The sequence below is a fragment of the Canis aureus genome, chromosome 1 (genome assembly GCF_053574225.1).
Source record: "Canis aureus isolate CA01 chromosome 1, VMU_Caureus_v.1.0, whole genome shotgun sequence".
Lineage (NCBI taxonomy): Eukaryota > Metazoa > Chordata > Mammalia > Carnivora > Canidae > Canis > Canis aureus.
The window spans coordinates 75,031,556-75,052,527 of record NC_135611.1 but is presented as its reverse complement, the minus strand read 5'-3'; the positions used below and the strand labels follow the sequence as shown (position 1 = coordinate 75,052,527).

Here is a 20,972-nt window from a genome sequence, read left to right as displayed (position 1 = left end):
TGTCTAAAAATCTCCCTTTGCTATGGGATGCTCTTCAAGGTTCTGCTATGTTCTCCATAGACCCCACTGTGGTCTCCATGGCCAGTCCTGCTCTTTGAAGAAAGGAGCTTGGAAAGTATGAGATTCTGAACATTCAGGTCTTCATTTATTTATTTGCTTATTCATTCATTTAGCAAATACTGACTGAGTACCTAATATGTGCCAGGCATTTTGTAAATGCTGGAAATGGGGATATAGACAGGATGAACTAAACTCTCTGTTCTCAGGAGCTCATATTCTAAAGCAGGGATAGGCAAACTTCCTTCTGTGAAGAAACAGATAGTAAATATTTCAGGGTTCATAAGCCATGTGACTTCTGCTTCAACTACTATTGTAGTTGACCTAGCAGACCTGGACAATATACAAATGAATGGATGTGGCTGTGTTTCACTATAACTTTACAGAATAGGTGGTGGGTTGGATTGGCCAACAGGCTATAGTCTGCTGGTCCCTCTTCCAGAGACTTCATTGATTAAGTTTAGCTTCCCTTTGGGTTTTTTCCACTTTCAGTTTTAGGAGACTATACATCCTATTCATTTTTTTTTTTTCAGACTCCTTCACCCTTCTTCCAGGGTCAGCAATTCTGCCTTTCAGAATATGGCAAGAGTCTGCTCCCTGTCATCAGATTTCACTGATGCTCCCCCACTGGCAATGTAGATACACAAGTACCTATAATCCAGGGCACCAGGTAAATCCTCCCTTGTGTGATTAGCTACTAGATTCGCTGTCATCGGTTCACTTGTCCACTGCATGGACTCTATATGCCTGAGACTACGTAGACTCCCCCAATGTCAGAGGAATTATTAGACTATCCCCTTCAACCTGTTGCCTTTTCTCTACCGGTCTGGACTTTCTCCTAAGACCTCAAATAGTCAAGGAACCATTAAGCCCATTAAGTGTCTGTTCCACTAGGGGAGTGGTTCTAGACCTCATCTGTAATCACTGCACTGCAATAAACAAGAAAAAATAGCCATGCCCCAAAGACTATCAATCATTTTGATTCACTTGACTTTCGTATTGGTTGATGAGTTGTTTTAGAATGGATAGCAAGAAATAGTGAGAAGCAAGGAGAGAAGTGGGTGCACATGGATGGTTATATGTGATGATAGTTGGAGTTTAATGGGAGAAAGTAAGAGTGGGCTTGTCAAAATGTATCATAAATGCAACAAGTGGAGAACATTTTATGTTCTTAACAGCACCAAGTTTCTATTTGGGGACAAAACTGTAAAACTGTCTTTGTTGGAAAAATTTGGCACTAAAGGTATTCTGTGTTAAATTTTGTGTTAAAGGTGACCCATGCTCTCCTTTTACTGCTAGACAAAATTTCAGCAGGTAGAGGTGTGCTACTTGTCTTAAAAGATGGAGAAAAATTGCAAGCTCTTAAGCCACTCCTGTGGGGAGGATGACATGCAGAGACATAGGGTTAGGGTGGATAGAAGGATGGTCCCTCCATGATGGTAGAAAGTCTTACCCAAAATGTCTTCAGTAAATTCTACCAAATGCACAAGGAGGGACACCTGGGTGGCTCAGTGGCTGAGCATCTGCCCTTGGCTCAGGGCATGATCCCTGGGCCCTGGGATTGAGTCCCACATCGGGCTCCCTATGGAGAGCCTGCTTCTCCCTCTACCTATGTCTCTGCCTCTCTCTGTGTGTCTCTCATGAATAAATAAATAAAATCTTTCTAAAAATACACAAAGATTTGCATGAAGATTTCTGTTGATGATTGGACAGTGACAGTGGAGAAGGATCTGTGTTTCCACTGGGGTTCATGTGAGGCATCCTACAGAAAATGATGCATAAGCTGGAGCAGAAGAGGTTGAGGAAGCAGGAGAACTTAATACTTGCAAGAATTCTCAAAAACGTTTGAGTGGGCTTCACAATGACCAATCCTCCACAGATCTCAAGGGGCAAGGCGGATCAGGATTGGTATCTATGTGTTACATGAGCAAAATCCAAAACAAAACTGCACATATTTTAAAAGTAAGACATCTGAACCAAGCCAGTGCCAGAATTGTTATGAAATAAGCAAAGTCATCTTTGGAATTTTCAATGTTCTCTCTGTGCACCTTTGGCTCTCTACACCAACCTTCTCTCTCTACAACAACCAATGTTCCAGATTGATCACAATGCCTCATCATTCCATTGTCACAAAACCTACTATAGGAATAGTTTATGAATTTGTTTGTGTCCAAGTGTAAGAGCCTGCAATGTTAAGATTACCTCTCAGGAATGTGAACCAGCGCCTTGACATAGAGGCATGATGTGCTTACAACGAGGTTTAATGGGTCAACCAGCATGCAGAGGCATTCTAGAAGAGTTCCATTTAAGTGTCTTTTTTGTGTGTATATTTTTTATTGGAGTGTGATTTGCCAACATATAGTATAACACCAAGTGCCCCTCTCACCCAGTCATTTAAGTGTCTTTAAAAACACACCAAAGCAGAAAAATTTAAGTTTGAGCCATTCCACATACCTTATGGCAAAATATATTTTAAAGAAATTGAAGAATAATATCCTTAATCATGTAAAGTTTTGTGAACCCTTTACACAGCAAAAAAATATAAATAACAAAACCAAGGAAATATGACAGTGAAAAAAATTATTTGCAACACATAGTGACAAGTAAAGGACTTAATTGTCTTAATATGTAATTATTTTTTAAGTTCATTCATTTAACAAATACTTATTAACCATCTACTATATGTCAGGTATAGTTAGGCTTTGCTCTGGGGATACACAGTGGGCATATGAGATAGATAAAGTCCCTATAATCTGGAGTGTGTGTGTAATGAGTTGTGGGAGGTGTTAAAAAGAGAAACTCTAACATCTCAATGAACATATGCATGAACTGATAGATCCAATAAATAAGTATAAAAGTTGATAGTTTATACAATGGTATTCAATGATGTACAGTGGAATGTCATTTTCACCTACCAAATTGGTAATGATAGGCTTAATGTTAAGGAAGATGTTAGGGGAAAAGATTTCCTATTTATTGTTGGTGAGAACATGAATACCAATTCATGACTTTTCACGGGGGCTGTTTGTCAGTATGTATAAAAATCCAAAATTCATTTGCCCTTTTCCTTGGCAATTCCACAGCCAGGAATTCATGCCCCAGTTACATTCATTCATTATACAAAGAATGAACTGTTTGCAACAGACAAACACTGGAGACAACTTTATTTTAAGTAGGCTCCACACCCAGCATGGAGCCCAACATGGGGCTCAAACACACGACCCCAAGATTAAGACCTGAGCTGAAATCAGGAGTCAGATGCTCAACTGCTGGAGCCACTGTGGCGCCCCAGGAAACAACTTTTTTTAATAAGGGAGTAGTTCATTCATATGAGGTAGATTCCATCAAAGGAATGCAATGCTGACAGTAGAAAGGAGCCAGATTTGTATTTGCTGATGTAGAAAGAACTTCTCATTATGTTATTAAGTTAAAAAAAAAAAAAAGCAAGACAGCAAGAGCCTCCATTTGTACAAAGTAAAAAGATACAGACATACACGCACACAAGGATACCAAGAGAAACTCTCAAGAGTAGTTATTTTGAATTGGAAGTTTGGGTGGAAGGAAGGCTCTTCTCATTGCATAACTTCTTTTAAAAAAATCACATGTTATGTATTAGTCTTTCAGCTGAAAAATACTATTTAATTTTTTAAAAAGCCCTGAGGGGCGTCTGGGGGGCGCTCAGTTGATTAACTGTCTGTCTTCAGCTCAGGTCATGATCCTGGGGTCCCAGGATGGAGCCCTCACTCAGACTCCCTGCTCAGTGGGTAGCCTGCTTCTCCTTCTCCCCCTGCTCATGTTCTGTCTCTCTCTCTCTCTCAAATAAATAAATAAAATCTTTTAAAAAATAAAAATAAAATCCTGGATATGCAGAGTATTTGTAAGCCCAGTTGTAAACACTAGAATGCCTCTGAGTTCCCATGAGATGATGCTGGGAGGTAGATTCTCACAACAGGGGTCTGCCCCCCACAACCTCAAAGAGAAGGGTCTGGTCCCTCATTGGTCATTCGGGAACCTGAACCTGGGTCCGTGAAGGCCATTCCATAAATGGAAATACCTTCAATGCAATACTTTTCTGAGGCATCCATGCAGCCAGCCCCTCTATGCCAGCGTCAGTAAACTTTCTCTAAAGGGCCAGAAAGTAAATGCTTTAGGCTGCCTAGTTTGCCGGCTTCTGTTCTATGCCAGCTCACAGTGGGCAGCAGACAGCCATGTGCCAGGCGCTCTACAGCAAGATGATGGGTTTGTGACTTCCCTCCCATCTGCAGTGAGCGGACTATCTGGGCCCCCACAGTTGGATGCCTCAGGGCATGTGCTTCGCTCTGCTCCTCCCACCTGCTACACTCCTTGTACAGGAGGTGGAATCTTAAGTCGGGGTCTGAGTTCTCAAACCTCTTGTGAAAGTACTTCCCAGGCCCTCTGTCTGCCATCTCTCACTCCACCCAGCTCACCCCCACAAACAGTCTACCTCTACCTTCTGGGTGAAGTCTCCCCTCTCTGTCACTTATAAGAGGCAGACAGAATCACTGACTTCATCCCTCCCTCTGAGTAGCTTCGAGCTCTCTCTTCCTTTCCTTATCAACCCTCCAGAACTTAGTGTCTGCTGGAAAGGTCAACCAAAATCTCCTAGTCCTGGCTCCAGCCTCAGCAGACCATCCCTGTGAGCATCTGGCTTCTAGTAGGCTAGTTTTCATGTGAGTTCTAGAAGTTCTGTTCCTAAAGCAGCATTGACTGCTTGCCCTAAATGCTTTGAATAGTGCCCAGGAGAGAAATGTGTGACATAGCATTCTGTGGAAGAAATATCTGATAATGATAAACAGGCACCAGTAAAGAACACTTTCAAAAAAAAAAAAAAAAAACCTGGCAGCAGCATCAGATTAGGGGAGGAAGGATTCTGATGTGAGCCTCTGGCACAAAAAGACGGGAGACTCCCAGGTCTGAGGGATGAGCATGTTGTCATCGTGGCAATGGAGGACAGAAAATTGGGAGGGAGGTTAATTTATTTTACCTGGGTTGCACAAAGGCTGCTTCCAAGCAGGGCAGCCTTCTAGGTGCTCTGAGTCCAGGGCAGGCCTATGGAGGGAAGTGAGATGCAGTCGGTGGTGGAGGCTGTAGGAACCACAGCACAGATGTGGCTGGTGTGTGTCCGGGCCAACTTCCTGTCTGGAACTGGAGCCGATGCCTGCCACAGCTGTAGGAAGAGCCAAGAAATCTTGAGAAACCATGTGGCTTCAGCATATAACCACCACCAAGCACCAAAGAGTTTGGTTCTCGATTAGTTCCACTGTAGATTTAGATAAGATAAACGTCCATTTCCTCATCTGTGAAGTGAGGGGCTGAGCCATGCTGACAGCTGATGGCCTTTTCAGCCCAAACTTTCTGCAAATTCTCTGACACTGTTGGAAACTTTTCAGGTCTAAGCTGGAACTCCAAGCCTAGCTGTTTCTTCATACTGATGCCTTCTCTTGGTTGTATCTTCTTATTCTGTCAACTTACCATCTTTGGTTCTCTTTTCCTGTCACCTCACCCAGAAAGACAGTGAATCTGTCAGAGTCACTTCATACAATTGTTTTCTTGATTTAGCAGAAAGTTGACTGTCTGCTGTGTGCCAAGCACAGTGCTAGACCCCGGGACTCAGCGACTAAGTTAGTCACAGTCCTTTTCCTCATGTTGCTCATGGTCTAGCCCAAGTCAGACAGGTAAATAATTGTAAGATACATACCATGAGAGGGAAGCAGAGGGTGCTGTGGAAAAGTTGGGGGAGCACTTCTCCCAGTCTCCAACATCAAGGAAAGCCTTTGGGAAGCAGAGCTGGGATTGTTGCAGGCAAAGGGGAGCAGCATCTACAAAGACCCAGAGGCAGAAGAGAGAATGGCACATTCAAGGAAACAAAAGAAGTTCCAGACAGGGCTCAGAAGGAGAGGGGAATTTGGTGATAAGTGAGGTAGGAAAGGTAAGCCAGATCACCCAAAGTGACAAGCAACAGCCTAAGGGCCATTAAAAAGTTTTGAGGAAGGCTGTGGCATGGCCACATTTGAATTGCAGGAAGTTAGTTTGGGCTACCATGCTAAGATCAACCCATAAGCGAGGAAGGTTGAAAGTGGGGAGCTCTGTCAGGAGGTTACACCAGTTACCCAAGTGAGGGAGATGTGGTGGGCCTAGCAGTGTGGTTGCAGGAGGGATGGTGAGAAGGGTTGGAGAGACATGTGTTTGACAGAATCCATGAGAGACTGGCTATGGCAGGGTGAGAGGTAGGAGATATTGAGAGCAAGGCCCAAGTTTCTGGTTCTGAGCGGGTTCACTGGCTCAAAATTGAAAAACATGTTCATCCTGACATCTGCCAACATCTCCTTCAAGCTAATCTCTTAGAGAAAGGAATGGATACGCAAAGATAAACTAACCAGGCTGTGTAAGGAGGGCATAGAGTAGGGGCTTGGAGGACGGAGAAGGTGGGGCTAATTCTTGACTCAAATATGCATTAACTGTTTTGTGCTGGATGAGTCTGGTAAGAATTTGGGGTCTCTGCTTCCCTCTTCTGCAAACTGGAGTTAATGTTACCCATCTAACTGGGCATAAAAAATATTAAGTATCCTTGTTGTTTAAGACATCTGAAGTCAAAACTTGTGTCTCTCAACCCAAAACATCCTAATTTATTTGGAATTCTAGGGTGGGAAATTTAAACTTAATATAGGAGGACAGGCTGTGTCTTGGAGGTTGTTGAGGGATAACAGTTTTTATATGAGATATGATTATGTCATAGTGTATAACTCTGTAAAGTGGTGTGATGTATGAAAGCATGGAATGTGACTTGTGGTAGTGTGTAGCATGCAATGTGTGATATATGATAGCATGTGATATGATAGTGTGTACCGTGTGGCATGTAGTGTGTGAGCAGAGTATATGATGTGACTGTGTGTAGTGTGTCTTGTGTGACACATGGTCTAGGGTGGTATATGATGTGACCATGCTGGTGTGTATTGTGTGATACCTGGTGTGTGGTAGTGGTGATGTGACCATGTGGTAGCATGTACTGCATGACTCACAAACATAATGGCATGAGTTGTGTTCTAGGAAGATTAATCCAGCAGCACAGGGTGGTTTGGAAGAGGAAGTAGACACCAGGAGACAAAGAGGCCAGTTGGAGGCTGTTTGATTGGGCCAGGTGAGAGGTGGTGAGGGTGCTGGCAGGAGGGACAGTGCCTGGGGTAGTAGATGTGAGAGATAGGATAGCAGCATATGCCACGTGAGTGTCCTGCAGGCAGCTCAAACTCAACATGTCTAGAACTGAAGTTCTTATCGCCCTTCTAGAGTCTATCCTTCCTCCTGCTTTTCCTCGCAAATGGAGAAACCATCCAATTGCCTGGGCAGGAACTTCTGAGTCATCTCAGCCCCAGCTTTCCCCGATCCCTCAGCCACACCAGGAACTTGGCCACAGAGAGCAAAGGCAGTGTCAAGAGGCTTCTGCCTCTGCTCTGCTTTCCGAGGGCCCCCCCAGATCACAGGCCATAGGGCTCACTGAGGCTGCCATGGGGAGAGGAAGGCCACGGGCACACCCTTGTTGACATTTTGGGAACAGGGGGAGGTAGAGAGCAATCAGAGGAGTAGGAAGAACACAGGAACAGAAACAAAGGACTGACAACGTTTAAAGCAGGCTGGTCCACAACATCCAATCCAATACAGATGTCAAGGGGGATGACATCTGGAGGGAAAACTGTTCCATAGTTAAAGCTTTTGATTAATTCTCATCCCACAAAACATAAGGGAAAGGCTATGCTTCCATGATACTGAGACACAGAATGCAAAGGCAAAACTTTACTCAACTCATCTTTTTTGGGCAGTATGCAAACTCAAAAAAAAAAAAAAAAGGAGCAAGTTATTGAACTCAAACTTCAGCAGGTAGAAAGCAGAATACTTCACTCAAACTATACATTTCTTTAGTCTGCAAACACTGGTGTGGAAAATAAATGTAATTTTCTTTGTTTTCCTACAATGAATTTTGCTTCTGTCTTGGATTTCCCTTTCACTTACAAGCTCATCCAAAACATTCCATGTAATATGGTGTAGCTGCTATGGAAAGCAATATGTGGTTTCTCCATAATTAATTTAAAAATGAAACAAAATCATCATGTGACCCAGCAATTTCACTTTCAGATAGACAGCCCAGGGAATTGAAAGCAGAAGCTCAAAGAGATAGTTTACCCCATGCTTAGAGCAACATTATCCACAATATCCAAAAAGGCAGAAGAAACCCAAGTGTCCATCAACAGACGAATGAATAAACAAAATATGGTATATTCATACCATAGTATATTATAATGCCTTAAAAAGGAAGAAAATCCTGACACATGCTACAACATGGATGAACTTTGATGACATTATGCTTCATGAAATGAGCCAGACGCAGGACAACTACTGTGTGACTTTTATGAGGTTTCTAGAGTAGTGAAATTCCTGAAAACAGAAAATAGAATTTAGTGTTGAATGAGGACAGAGTTTCAGTTTCACAAGATGAGAAGAGTCCTTTTGATGATGGTAGCACACCACACCTGTATTTAATGCCACTGAGCTGTACATTTAAAAATGGTTGAGATGGAAAATATTATAGTTTTTTTACAAAAGAAGCGAGAAGCAAGAAAGTGATTTTTAAAAAGGTTGATCTAAAATATTCCAAAGAAATTCAGTTACTTACATGTTATTCTCGGGCTTCTTAGATTTAAACTCAGGCAATAGCTTCTGTGGTCTCACTTGACATCATGGGGGAATAGAGGAGGCAATGCCTGTGGCATCTCTTCAGGCATCCAGTGACCCTGCCCCTCCAGACTCTCAGACCCCTGCAGTCCCCTGCTAGAAGGTCTTTGCCAGTTTCTGCTATAGGACTCCTACTTGTGACCATGACCCCCCTTCAGGTCAGTCAGCTTCAAGCCCAGCATGGAGCCTAACACGGGGCTTGAACTCATGACCCTGAGATCAAGACCTGAGCTGAGATGAAAAATCAGATGCTTAACTTACTCAGCCACCCAGACTCCCCAGTCAGCTGGCTTTGATGAAAGCTCTGGTGGCTTCCAATACTGAGGTATTACAAGAAGTACTTCTTTTTTAAAAAAAAAAGATTTTATTTATTTATTCATGAGAGACACAGAGAGACACAGGCAGAGACACAGACAGAGGGAGAAGCAGGCTCCATGCAAGGAGCCCAATGCGGGACTTGATCCTGATGCTGGGATCAGGCCCTGAGCCGAAGGCAGACGCTCAACAGCTGAGCACCCAGGAGTCCCACAAGAAGTACTTCTATGAACATTCTCATTCGTGCTCCTGGTGAACATATGCTTGCCCTTCTGTTGGGAATATACCTAAAAGTGAAACCAGGGTCTGCATATGTTCAGATTTAGCAGATATTGCCACACTGTTTTCCACTGAGGTTTACCAATTTACACTTCCACCAACAGCACACAAGAGATCATGATTGTCCCATCAACACTAGATGTTTTTTACTTTTTCATTGTAGGCATTCTGGTGGGTGTGCTGAAGCGATGCATTGTGGTTTTATTTTTGCAATTCCCTGCTGATGGAGTTGAACCTCTGTACATAGGTTTATTCACCATATTGATACTTTCTTCTGGAAGTGTCTGTTCAAGTCTTTTATTCTTCTATTGGTTTTCTTGCTTTTTTATTGATCAGTAGAATTCATATATGCATACAGTACTTATACATTATATCTTTATGTATATGTTTTCCTTTTTTAAAGATTTTATTTATTTATTCATAAAGAGAGAGAGAGAGGCAGAGACAGGCAGAGGGAGAAGCAGGCTCCACGCAGGGAGCCCGACGCGGGACTTGATCCCGGGTCTTCAGGATCACACCCCGGGTTATAGGTGGCGCTAAACCGCTGCGCCACCGGGGCTGCCCTCTTTATATGTATATGTTATATAAAATTTATAGTATTATAATATATGAATACACATAAATTGCATACTATACAATTATATATTCTATTATATTAATTATATATCTATTCTATATATATTCTATTATATTAATTATAATAATTAATTATATATCTATTCTATATATAATTAATTAATATATATCTATATATTATAGATATATTAATATATATCTATATATATAATTTAATTAATTATGTATCTATTCTATATATATTCTATTATATATTCTATTATATTAATTATATATCTATTCTATATATATTCTATTATGTGTATGAATCCCTTATTGGATACATGTATTGCAAATAATATAACTCCACTCCATAGCTTGCCTTTCTGCTCCTTTCATGGTATCTTTCCATACCTGGAAATTCTTAATATTAATGTGATGCACTATATTAATTTTTTCCTTTACGACTAGTGGTTTTTGCACCACAGTTAAGAAATCTTTACCTATACTCATACAGACATTTTTCTAAAATCTTTATTGTCATACCATTCATATTTTCATCTGCAGTCTATCGGGAATTGATTTTTGTGTGGGGGTGGAATAGAAGCCAAGATTTTTTTCCATATGGATATTCAATTGACCCAGTACCATTTATTTAAAAAGACTGTCCTTTCTCCAATGTACTGCAGTGTACTACTGTCACAAGTCAGGCGATCATATATGTGCAGGCCTGTTTATGAATTCTTTCTTCTGTTATACTGGCCAGTGTGTCTATTCTTGGGTCAGCATCACACCATCCTACTTACTGTCATTTCTTGGTGGGTCTCGGTGTCTAGTAGTATAGGTCCCCAGCCTTGTTGTTCCTCCTCTTCAAATGCACCTTATTATTTTTGCCCCCTTGCATCTCCATATTCACTTTTAAGTCGGCTTTTTAATTTTACACACACACATACACACACAAAAAAAAAAAACCCACTGGGATTTTTAATAAGATTGCATTCAATCTATAGATAAATTTGGGGAAAAAGGCATGTTGACAATTCTAAGCTTTCCAATCCATGATCATGGCATATAGTTCTATTTATTTAGATCTTCTTTAATTTCCCTCAATAATGTTTTGTAGTTTTCAGTGTAGAAGTCTTCACTAATTTTGTTACATGTATTCCTAAGCATTTTCATGCTTTCTTAATTTCCTATATCATAATTATCTATTTGTTATCTTACTAAATTCAAGTATTGATTGTAATAGTGTGTAGGGATTCTTTGAACTTAATTTTCTATTTGTGTCTGGCATGTGGAAATTGATTTTTCATATTGACCTTGTATCCAGTCATCTTGCTAAGTCCAATTCTTGATTCTAATTGTTTGTAGATCTTATGAATTTTCCATGTACACAATAAGTATCTTCAAATAAATATTTTTCCCTTCTCAATTATTAAGCATTTTACTTAATTTTCTTGCTTTATTGTACTTGCTAGAATCTCAGAGATAAGTTGAATAGAAGCTGTGAAGCCACATCTTTGTCTCATTCCCAATTCAGAAGCCAAGTTTTTAATAGTACTTTTAATTGGGATGTTTACTGTAAGACTTTGGTCTCAATAGTTTCAGATGAGTAACCTGCTATCATTCAGATCCATGTTTCTCTAGAAATGATGTGTCCTTCTTCTCTGGCTGCTTTCAAGTTTTTTTCCTTATCTTTACCTAAGTTTTCCAAAGTTTAATTTTGATGCATCTTGATGTGAACTTATTTGGGTTTATCATATGTGTGATTCTTATAGCTTCTTGAACCTGTAGGTTTGTGTCACAAACTTTGGAGTGTTTCCAATCATATTTCTCTGAAAACTTTTTCAGCTCTGCTCTCTCTTTCTCTCCTTTGGGAACTCCAATGAGACAAATACTAGCTCTTTTGTTACTGTCCTACAGGTACCTAAGGTTCTGTCCCTTTTTTATCCATCTGTTTTCTCTGTATGTTCAGGTTAAGGAATTCTACTGATTTGTCCTTAAGTTCACTAATTCTATCCTGTCATCTCCATTCTATAACAAACCCACCCACTGGACCTGTTCAGTTCTTTTATTCCTCAGTTTTATAACTGACTTGGGTTCTTTTTTGTTTTTATAGCTTCTGTTTCTTTGCTGAAAGTTTCTATTTTTCATTAGTTCAAGATAACTTATAATTGTTTTTTGTAGCATTTCTACCATAAGCTCTTTAAAATCCTTTTTAGATAATTCAAACATTGGATTCACCTCATCATTGACATCTGTATTTTCTCATTCTTTTTTGTGATTTTTCTTGTTCTTGGTATGACTAGTAACTTTTTATTGTATCCTGGACATTTTGAATATGATAATTCGACACTCGGAATTCCATATAATCTTATTTAGCGGGTAGGCCCCTCTTGAGGTGTAGGTAAGCATGTTCAGCTTTCTTCGGGGCAGTGCTGACACCACCCCTGAAAAGGTGGGACCCTGACTCACATTGCCTCAATGAAGACATGTCAGAATTCAGTCCCCCAACACTTTCTCAGGAAAAGTGGACACCACCTTCCACTGCCTCATTATCTTCAAATGGAGGATAAGATCAGCTCTCCACCAGGATTCATTGATATCCAGGGAGGGCAACAGCAAAAGGCTGGCTCACACTGCTTTGTGACTGAAGAATGAGTGTAGAATCTCAGCTCCCTGTTGGCACCAGAGGAGAGAGAGGGTGGGCAGAGTGCCTGCTAGCCCTGCCTTTGACAAGCTCATTCAGCCTTGTTGATTCCAGGTGGGGAGGTAGAGTCTCAGTTCCCCACTGGGCCATGCTGACATGGGGTGGGAGTAGGGAGGTTGCAGAAACAGTGTCTTGACTCCTCTGCCTCGTTCCACATTGTTCCGACTTGTTGATGTTGGGTGGGATGGAGGCTCTCCATACTGGGCTCCACTCATACGGAAGAGGATTATTTAAGGGAATGAGCAGGCGTTCTGACTAGCCCTGCTTTGCATACCTTGTTTAGTTCTCTTCTAAGGTGGGGTAAAGCCTCATCACTGGACCTTCCTGACACCAGAGGTGAAACCAAATGGTGACTCTTCCTGCCTACCACCTCTTCATCATATCCCATTGCCACAGGGTGGGGTGGAGACTCTGCTCTTCACAGGACCCCACGAACACTATCTGGATGGGGGATTTAGAGCACTGCCTACTTCCATCAAGCAGGGACTGCCTGCTTGGTTCCCCCAACACTACCCAGCAGTCCAACCATATTGCCACTAACTCCTTCTGCCAGGTGAGGGATGGAAGATTACTTCATGCTCAGCCCTGCAGACACAACCTGGCAGGGGAAATCAGAGCAAGACATCTGCTTCAGTGCAGAGTGGGGTTGTGCAAGATAAACCTACTAGAAACTTCAGAGAGGGCTGCAGGTTTGTGTTTTGCTAGAGTGTAGAGGGTATTGTCAAAAAGGTCTTCTTCTGACAGGCTATCCTTTCCCCAGGCCTTTGGCTGGGGGAAACATGTTTTTGTGTATGTCTGTTGGAGGTGCTGGGCTGGTGGCTTCTGCTGTGTCCTAGCAGGCATACGCGGGATACAATATGGAAACCCAGGGAATTCACCACCACATTGTTCCTGAAATCCCAAGGATCCTGAGCAGCCTGCCTCCTTCTCTCCACCTCTCAGACACTTTGTATCCTTGTTTATTGTATTATGTCCAGAGTTTTTAGTTACAAGGGGAAGGATCAGGGAAGAATGGGTTACTGTACCAGTAAGTCCCACGTTGTTCAATTTTCATTCTGTATTTAGATAGAATAAAAGCTAGCTTTTTCATATTTGATTTCTATTCTATTTCTATGAAACCTTTTAATTTAGACTTCTCAATCGGCTTTGTTCCAAGTTGGCAACTAAACTATCATTTTTGCTACCATCTCTTCTAGTAAGACCTGTCTGCAGAGATATATGGCAAATCAGTTCTATAGGAAAACCTAAAAGCTTTGACTTGCAGTCAGAGAATTCCTGTGGTAGAAGTATTACCATCACAGTTGAGCTCAAGCTACAACATGAGGTTGCTGAATGTGGAAGTTGGAAAGAGCATGCACAGATGGCTCCTGTGAACCTTCATGAGCTGGTTCCAGGACACCACCAGCTGCGTGCAGTCTTGCGTGCTCCTCTTTTCTCTGTTTCTGGAAGAAACCCTCCAAAGGGGTGGATGTTCTAAGCCTATGATAGGAATTTCAAATTTCTTTTTGTAACAACGCATAGGAAAATTATTGGGGAGGGGGGGCAGCAGCATCCCTAATCCAATCAAAGATCTGTATTTTGGGGGCTAATATTTTAATCAAGGCTTGGAGAAGAGCATTAGAACTTAACAGGCATGCTTGCCTCCCAACAGCACAGCCAGTTGCTGCAGCGAGGAGAGGGGAAGAGCCCACTATTTGGTTTGTGTATCATGGAGGGGACTCAAAGCCGAGAGCCAGCGTTTAATGCCTTTAGACAGTAAAGAAACTCCACAGAGGAGTCGTAGTAGAGGCAAGGATAGAGTATGAGGGTGGAGAAGCTTGTATCTGAGGACTAATCAATAATAAAGAACAAAAATGTCTTAAGACATTTCTTAGTACTTTTGCATGTGATATAAATACTGTTTCCTGTTTTCCTATGGAATTTTCAGAAAAATTTACTAATGCAGATGGCACTATAACTTTTATTTATTTGGAGGAGGATGAGAATAGTTCACATAGCACATCATGGTGCAGACCCTGCGAACGATGAGGCCACTGAGTGGGAGCTCTGCAGTTTCAGTACTGTTCTTCATCCTTTCTCATTTTTTTAAACTTATGTTTTGATCATTTTACATTTTAGGCATGCTGTGTAGTTTTATTGTTGTTCTGTGTTATAGTCCTTTCCCTGAAGTCTTCTTACATTATATTTTGTTGGGGCCCAATGATATTTCAATGGTCTTGGCTCTAATCAGCATACTGTCTTTGTGAGGACATTCTTGTGACTCAACCTTCAAAAATTCATCTACCCACTCCTGCAACCAGCACTGTCATTATCTTCTCTTGTGTGGCTCTTTGCAGAAGCTTCCTCTCTGATCCCCTGCTGTCACTCTGGACTAGCTATAATCTAACTCCCAGAGACCAGCCAGAGTGAGCCTGGTAAACACAAATCAGATCATAGTACTCCTCAGCTCAAAATCCCGCAGTATTATCCCATCTCAGAGTAAAAATCAGAATCCCTTCATAGTTTGTTAAGACTCTCTCATTCACCTTATTTCCTACTGTACTCTCTTCGGTCCAGGCACACTGGCCTCCTAACTGCTCCCAGAACACACCAGGTGTGTCCCACCTCAGGGCCTTTGTCCTGGCTGTCCTCCCAGAATGATACACTCATCCTCATTCTCGAAATATTCCCATGGCTCCGCCTCTCTCCTCCAAGTCTTTGAGCAAATGTTACCTTCTTAACGAAGCCCATCTTGCCAGCCCATTTAAAACTGCAACTCATTAAAAAAAGAAAAGAAAAAGAAAAAAAAAACTGCAACTCATTGCTGTTGAGTTTAATAAGTTCTTTATAGATCTTGGAAACTAGCCCATTATGTGATACGTCATCTGCAAATACCTTCTCCCATTCTGTAGGTTGTCTTTGAGTTTTGTTGACTGTATCCTTTGCTGTGCAAAAGCTTCTTATCTTGATGAAGTCCCAATAGTTCATTTTTGCTTTTGTTTCTTTTGCCTTCGTGGATGTATCTTGCAGGAAGTTACTGTGGCCGAGTTCAAAAAGTGTGTTGCCTGTGTTCTCCTCTAGGATTTTGATGGAATCTTGTCTCACATTTAGATCTTTCATCCATTTTGAGTTTATCTTTGTGTATGGTGTAAGAGAGTGGTCTAGTTTCATTCTTCTGCATGTGGATGTCCAATTTTCCCAGCACCATTTATTGAAGAGACTGTCTTTCTTCCAATGGATAGTCTTTCCTCCTTTATCGAATATTAGTTGCCCATAAAGTTCAGGGTCCACTTCTGGGTTCTCTATTCTGTTCCACTGATCTATGTGTCTGTTTTTGTGCCAGTACCACACTGTCTTGATGACCACAGCTTTGTAGTACAACCTGAAATCTGGCATTGTGATGCCCCCAGATATGGTTTTCTTTTTTAAAATTCCCCTGGCTATTTGGGGTCTTTTCTGATTCCACACATGTTTATAGCAGCAATGTCCACAATAGCCAAACTGTGGAAGGAGCCTCGGTGTCCATCGAAAGATGAATGGATAAAGAAGATGTGGTCTATGTATAAAATGGAATATTAATCAGCCATTGGAAACAACAAATACCCACCATTTGCTTCAACGTGGATGGAACTGGAGGGTATTATGCTGAGTGAAGTAAGTCAATCGGAGAAGGACAAACATTATATGTTCTCATTCATTTGGGGAATATAAATAATAGTGAAAGGGAATATAAGGGAAGGGAGAAGAAATGTGTGGGAAATATCAGAAAGGGAGGCAGAACACAAAGACTCCTAACTCTGGGAAACAAACTAGGGGTGGTGGAAGGGGAGGAGGGCGGGGGGTGGGGGTGAATGGGTGACGGGCACTGAGGGGGGCACTTGACGGGATGATCACTGGGTGTTATTCTGTATGTTGGTAAATTGAACACCAATAAAAAATAAATTTATTATATAAAAAAAATAAAATAAAATAAAATAAAATAGGGATCCCTGGGTGGCGCAGCGGTTTGGCGCCTGCCTTTGGCACAGGGCGCGATCCTGGATACCCGGGATCGAATCCCACGTCGGGCTCCCGGTGCATGGAGCCTGCTTCTCCCTCTGCCTGTGTCTCTGCCTCTGTGTGTGTGTGTGTGACTATCATAAAAAAAAAAAATTAAATAAAAAAAAAAAGATTTATAAAATAAAACTCACACCCCAGCCACCAAGCTCTTTATTATCCTACTTTTGGTCCCCAAGGCATCTTATCAACTTCTATTGTAGGAGATCATTCCCTTATTTATTGGGTTTATTGTTATTTGCTCCTCCCACTAGAGTGTGGTCTTCAAGATTCAGGGATTTTGTTTATTCTTTCCACTGAAATATTCCCATCATCTTATACAATGCCAAGCATGTATAGATACTCACGAAATATCTGATGAATTAATGAACAAAAAAGTTAAAAGATACTAATTAAAAATGTGCTGGAGAAGAAAATGAATACAAAAACCACATGTTTTCATGATCAGGATTTTGACAAATGGTACATTTTAACTCATCACTTACTCTTCCCTGGAGAAGAACCTACAAACTTGACTCTTAGCACTCACATTATTGTTATGGAGAAAACAGTTAACTATATTGTAGCCAGGACCTTTAGCTGCTGAGTCTCCTGCCCAGAATCCTGAGTTGGAGGAGATGCTCATCTTGTCTCATCAGAGCTTTGACTACTCAAAACTCAATTATTATAGTTTAATTCAAAACATCAAGCTTTTGTCTCCCTTTACTTCTCCCCTCCCCCACCCCCAAATCATACAGTAGACTTGTTTCAGACATGAGAAGAGAAAAAGCATAGCAGGAAGGAAAGGGAGGAGAGAGGAGAAAGAAAGAAGGAATTTACAAACCTTTACTTTTCTCAAAAACACCAACTCACCTGGGAGTACCAACCACACATCTCTGCTCCCACCCTCCTCCCTTTGATTCAATTAAAAAGAGCTACAAAAAATGTCAACCTGATGTCGGCCCAACTCACTTTTTAGTGATTGATGCAAAGTACACATTTGTAAAGTATATTAATTCTTCATAATGAAATACATTTAGTCCTCCAGAGATTTTTAGGAAGGTATAATTCCCAATTTCAAAAAATAATAGAATTTAACATTATTATGATTGGGTGACAAAAAACAAACTAGCTAAAAATACCCCATCATAAAGCATTTTAAGAAACGTGATGAAAGCTATTGAAACTACTTTTTCTTTTCATTATCAGTAAGTGTTATTACTTTCCATTTTGTATGTCATTTGTGTGTGCAAGTTATCTGCCAGGGCCTTGTAGAATGGGCAGCTTGGCCATTGTATTAACAGTGTGTATGTGTGTGATTTATGTATGTGAGTTTTGTATGTGATTTAAAGTCATAGGTAATAAACTCAAAGCCATTCAGAGTCCAAGTAAGTAGTGTAGATATCTGGGTGCAACAGTGAGTCGAAGCTTACAGGTGAGTCTGACTGGGGGCAGATGCTACTGACATCCAGACATGTTACTATTCAGGATTTGGCTCTGGCATATCCAGATTGTCGCATTAAAAGAAGAGAGAGAGAGAGAGAGATCTGTATTTATATGAAATCTGATTTACTTGTTGGCAACTATTAGATTTTACCATATGAAAATCACTTTTACAGATTAAAATGAGCCAAATAATAATTTCATGTGGTATGGCATACTGAATATAGGTCCCCAAGACTAACCTAGGACCAATAAGTGCTTCCTTATATGGAAAAAGTGTGTTTGCAAATGTAATTGAGTTAAGGACCTTGAGATGGGACATTATCCTGGATTATCTGGGTGGGCCCTAAATGCCATCACAAATGTTCTTATGAGTGAGGAGAAAGTAATTTTACACAGAAGGGGAGAAGGCAATATGAACAGAGATTGGGTGATGTGGCCACAAGTCAAGGATTGCTGGTAGCCACCAGAAACTGAAACATTCAAGAGACAAGCCTTCTCCTAGAGCCCCTGTCAGGAGCATAGCCTTGCCAACATCTTAATTTTAGCCCAGAGAAATTGATTTTGAACTTCTGGCCTCCAGAACTGTAAGAGAATAAATGTGTGCTGTTTTAAGCTACCAAGTTTATGGCAATTTGTTACAGCAGCCATAGGAAACCAATGCATATGGCTAAATAGACATGAATTAATTCAAATATATACACATACACACATATATGTATATGTATATACATGCGGGGGTTCATGTGCATTTATATATAAAAGCAACATGCAGGCCAATTAAAGTACATCTGCAGGATAGATCTGTCCCTCAGACAATTAGTTTGTGTCTGTTTTAAACAGTTCACTACTAATCTTTCTCTTATCTATGGTAACTGGCACCGTGTGCTACTCCTTCATCTAATATGCATATTTTTTAAGATTTTATTTATTTATTCATGAGAGACACAGAGATAGAGAGAGAGGCAGAGACACAGGCAGAGGGAGAAGCAGGCTCCATGCAGGGAGCCAGACATGGGACTCATTCCCCTCCCACCCCCCACCCACTCCCACCCCCACCCCCCCACCCCCGTCTCCAGGATCCCACCCTGGGCTGAAGGCGGCGCTATACCGCTGAGCCACCCGGGCTGCCCCATCTAATATATTTTTAAATCACTGCCGATGGAAGGTAAAAGATTTCACCAAAGCATTACTTAATGCCTTGTATTTCCCCAAATCCCCATGCAAAGGCTTAATAACTCCGGATTTTCTTTACGTTTGATGCATTCATTGAGAGAAGAGTGACCTCACATACTGTCTTTGGATTCGATTGAAGTGCAGGATATCATGACATACCTGGTCAGGAGGAAGGAGAAGCTGTAGGCAAAACCTGTCCCTTTCACGGTGCAGGTCTGTGGGTGCGCTAGTCTGGCTGGTGCCTTCCCTGGAGACCCTCGGCTCCGGAACTGGCCCCTGGCACCCCTGGCGCTATTTTCAGCTCTATGATCTCAGCTCTCGGGCTTCCACGAGGTTCATTATTTCTGTCTCCCTAAAATATACGCTTTCCTCGGGCTGCCTCTAATGTGTGGCTGCTGTCAGCAACCGGGAGTAACTCCCTGGCTCCCCCCGAATCAGCCCAGCAGCCTTCCTCCTGCTGTGCAGTGCAGTCGGGTTACCCCAGGCCCACCGAGACCAGAAGCTTAAGGCAGAATGTGACTCCACCCGGCTTCCTCGGGAAAGGCTCATGGTGACTTAAGCTGAACCAGGAAGTGTGCTTCGTGGGGGAACGGATTTATATTCCCTTGCAAGTCCTTTGTCTTGCTAAGGGTAACCAGCAGCATGAAGGATGGCCATGGCCTGGCCGCAGACCTCGCTCAGAGTAGCGCTGGCCCAGAGCTCCCCCAAGGAGAGAGAACTCGGAGGGTGCGATTGGCTTCTCTTTCCCTGCTTCCTCACACAGGGCAGAGACAAGACAGACAAGACGGGAGAACGTTTTAGCGGCGCAACCATGCCGCTGGGCTGCACGAAATAGGCCGGTTTCTTTTTAATCATAAGGGCATAATTTTTCTCCACTTAACCATCAGGTTTGTCCTTTGAAGTCAGATCTTGTGCTAAGTCCAATTTGCATGGACTAGTCCTGTAGGAGACTTTCTAATCACTCACAGGATTGACCTGTTTCTGGTGCAGGATTGCCTTGGTCTCCAAAGTAAATCTCATGCACTTATCTGGTACGTTTAGCAGAGGAAAACTTTTAAAAAATAATTGAAAATCAGATTAACAAGATTTTAAGGTGAAACATGACACAGCTTTCCTTGCTCCCTCTTTCTGGGGGTGGGGAGAAGATGTGTCTGGGAGTAATTTTTAAGTTGGGACTTTTCTTAAAGGTCAAAGGGAGGAGACTTCAGGCTTTGTGACAAGTCTGCTGAAGTCTGTCGCAGCACAGTGCTAGCACCTGAGACATCTGCTCAAGACAAGAGGACTTTTTTTTATTTATTTTTTTTTTTTTGGTCTGAATGAAATCAGATAGAAACAGCAGTGGGTAAACTAAAAAGTATTTAGCAGAGATCTTCCAGGGTTCATAACACTGTATTGGGCATGTACATGAGAAGAGATTAAATTCATTACAGGGATTAGAAATAAGGAGAAAAAACAAATACCAGAAAAGAAAAACTAGACCACCAAATAAGACAGACACTATATCAATGCCAAAAATATGTTTCATTCCAACTCTGAAAATAGATGTGCCGACTTCTCTAAGAAACATGTATTTTAAACTGTTGGAAAACATAAAAGCAAGCTTAAAAGTAATAAGGGGGCATGTGTTAGAAACTAGGGATTCTAATAACAAGCATTTTTGTGTTATTCTTAAATAGCT

The 20,972-nt window shown here is 41.5% G+C and overlaps 1 long non-coding RNA gene across 1 annotated transcript; it reads right to left on the bottom strand.

Moving 5' to 3' along the window:
• Window positions 1-3,920: 3,920 nt before the first annotated feature.
• On the bottom strand, window positions 3,921-19,818 carry LOC144288147 (uncharacterized). The gene is made up of 3 exons (XR_013356160.1): window positions 19,454-19,818; window positions 5,777-5,897; window positions 3,921-5,245 (listed from the first exon to the last, which is right to left on the bottom strand). It is a non-coding gene; the product is annotated as an uncharacterized LOC144288147 (long non-coding RNA).
• Window positions 19,819-20,972: the final 1,154 nt, after the last annotated feature.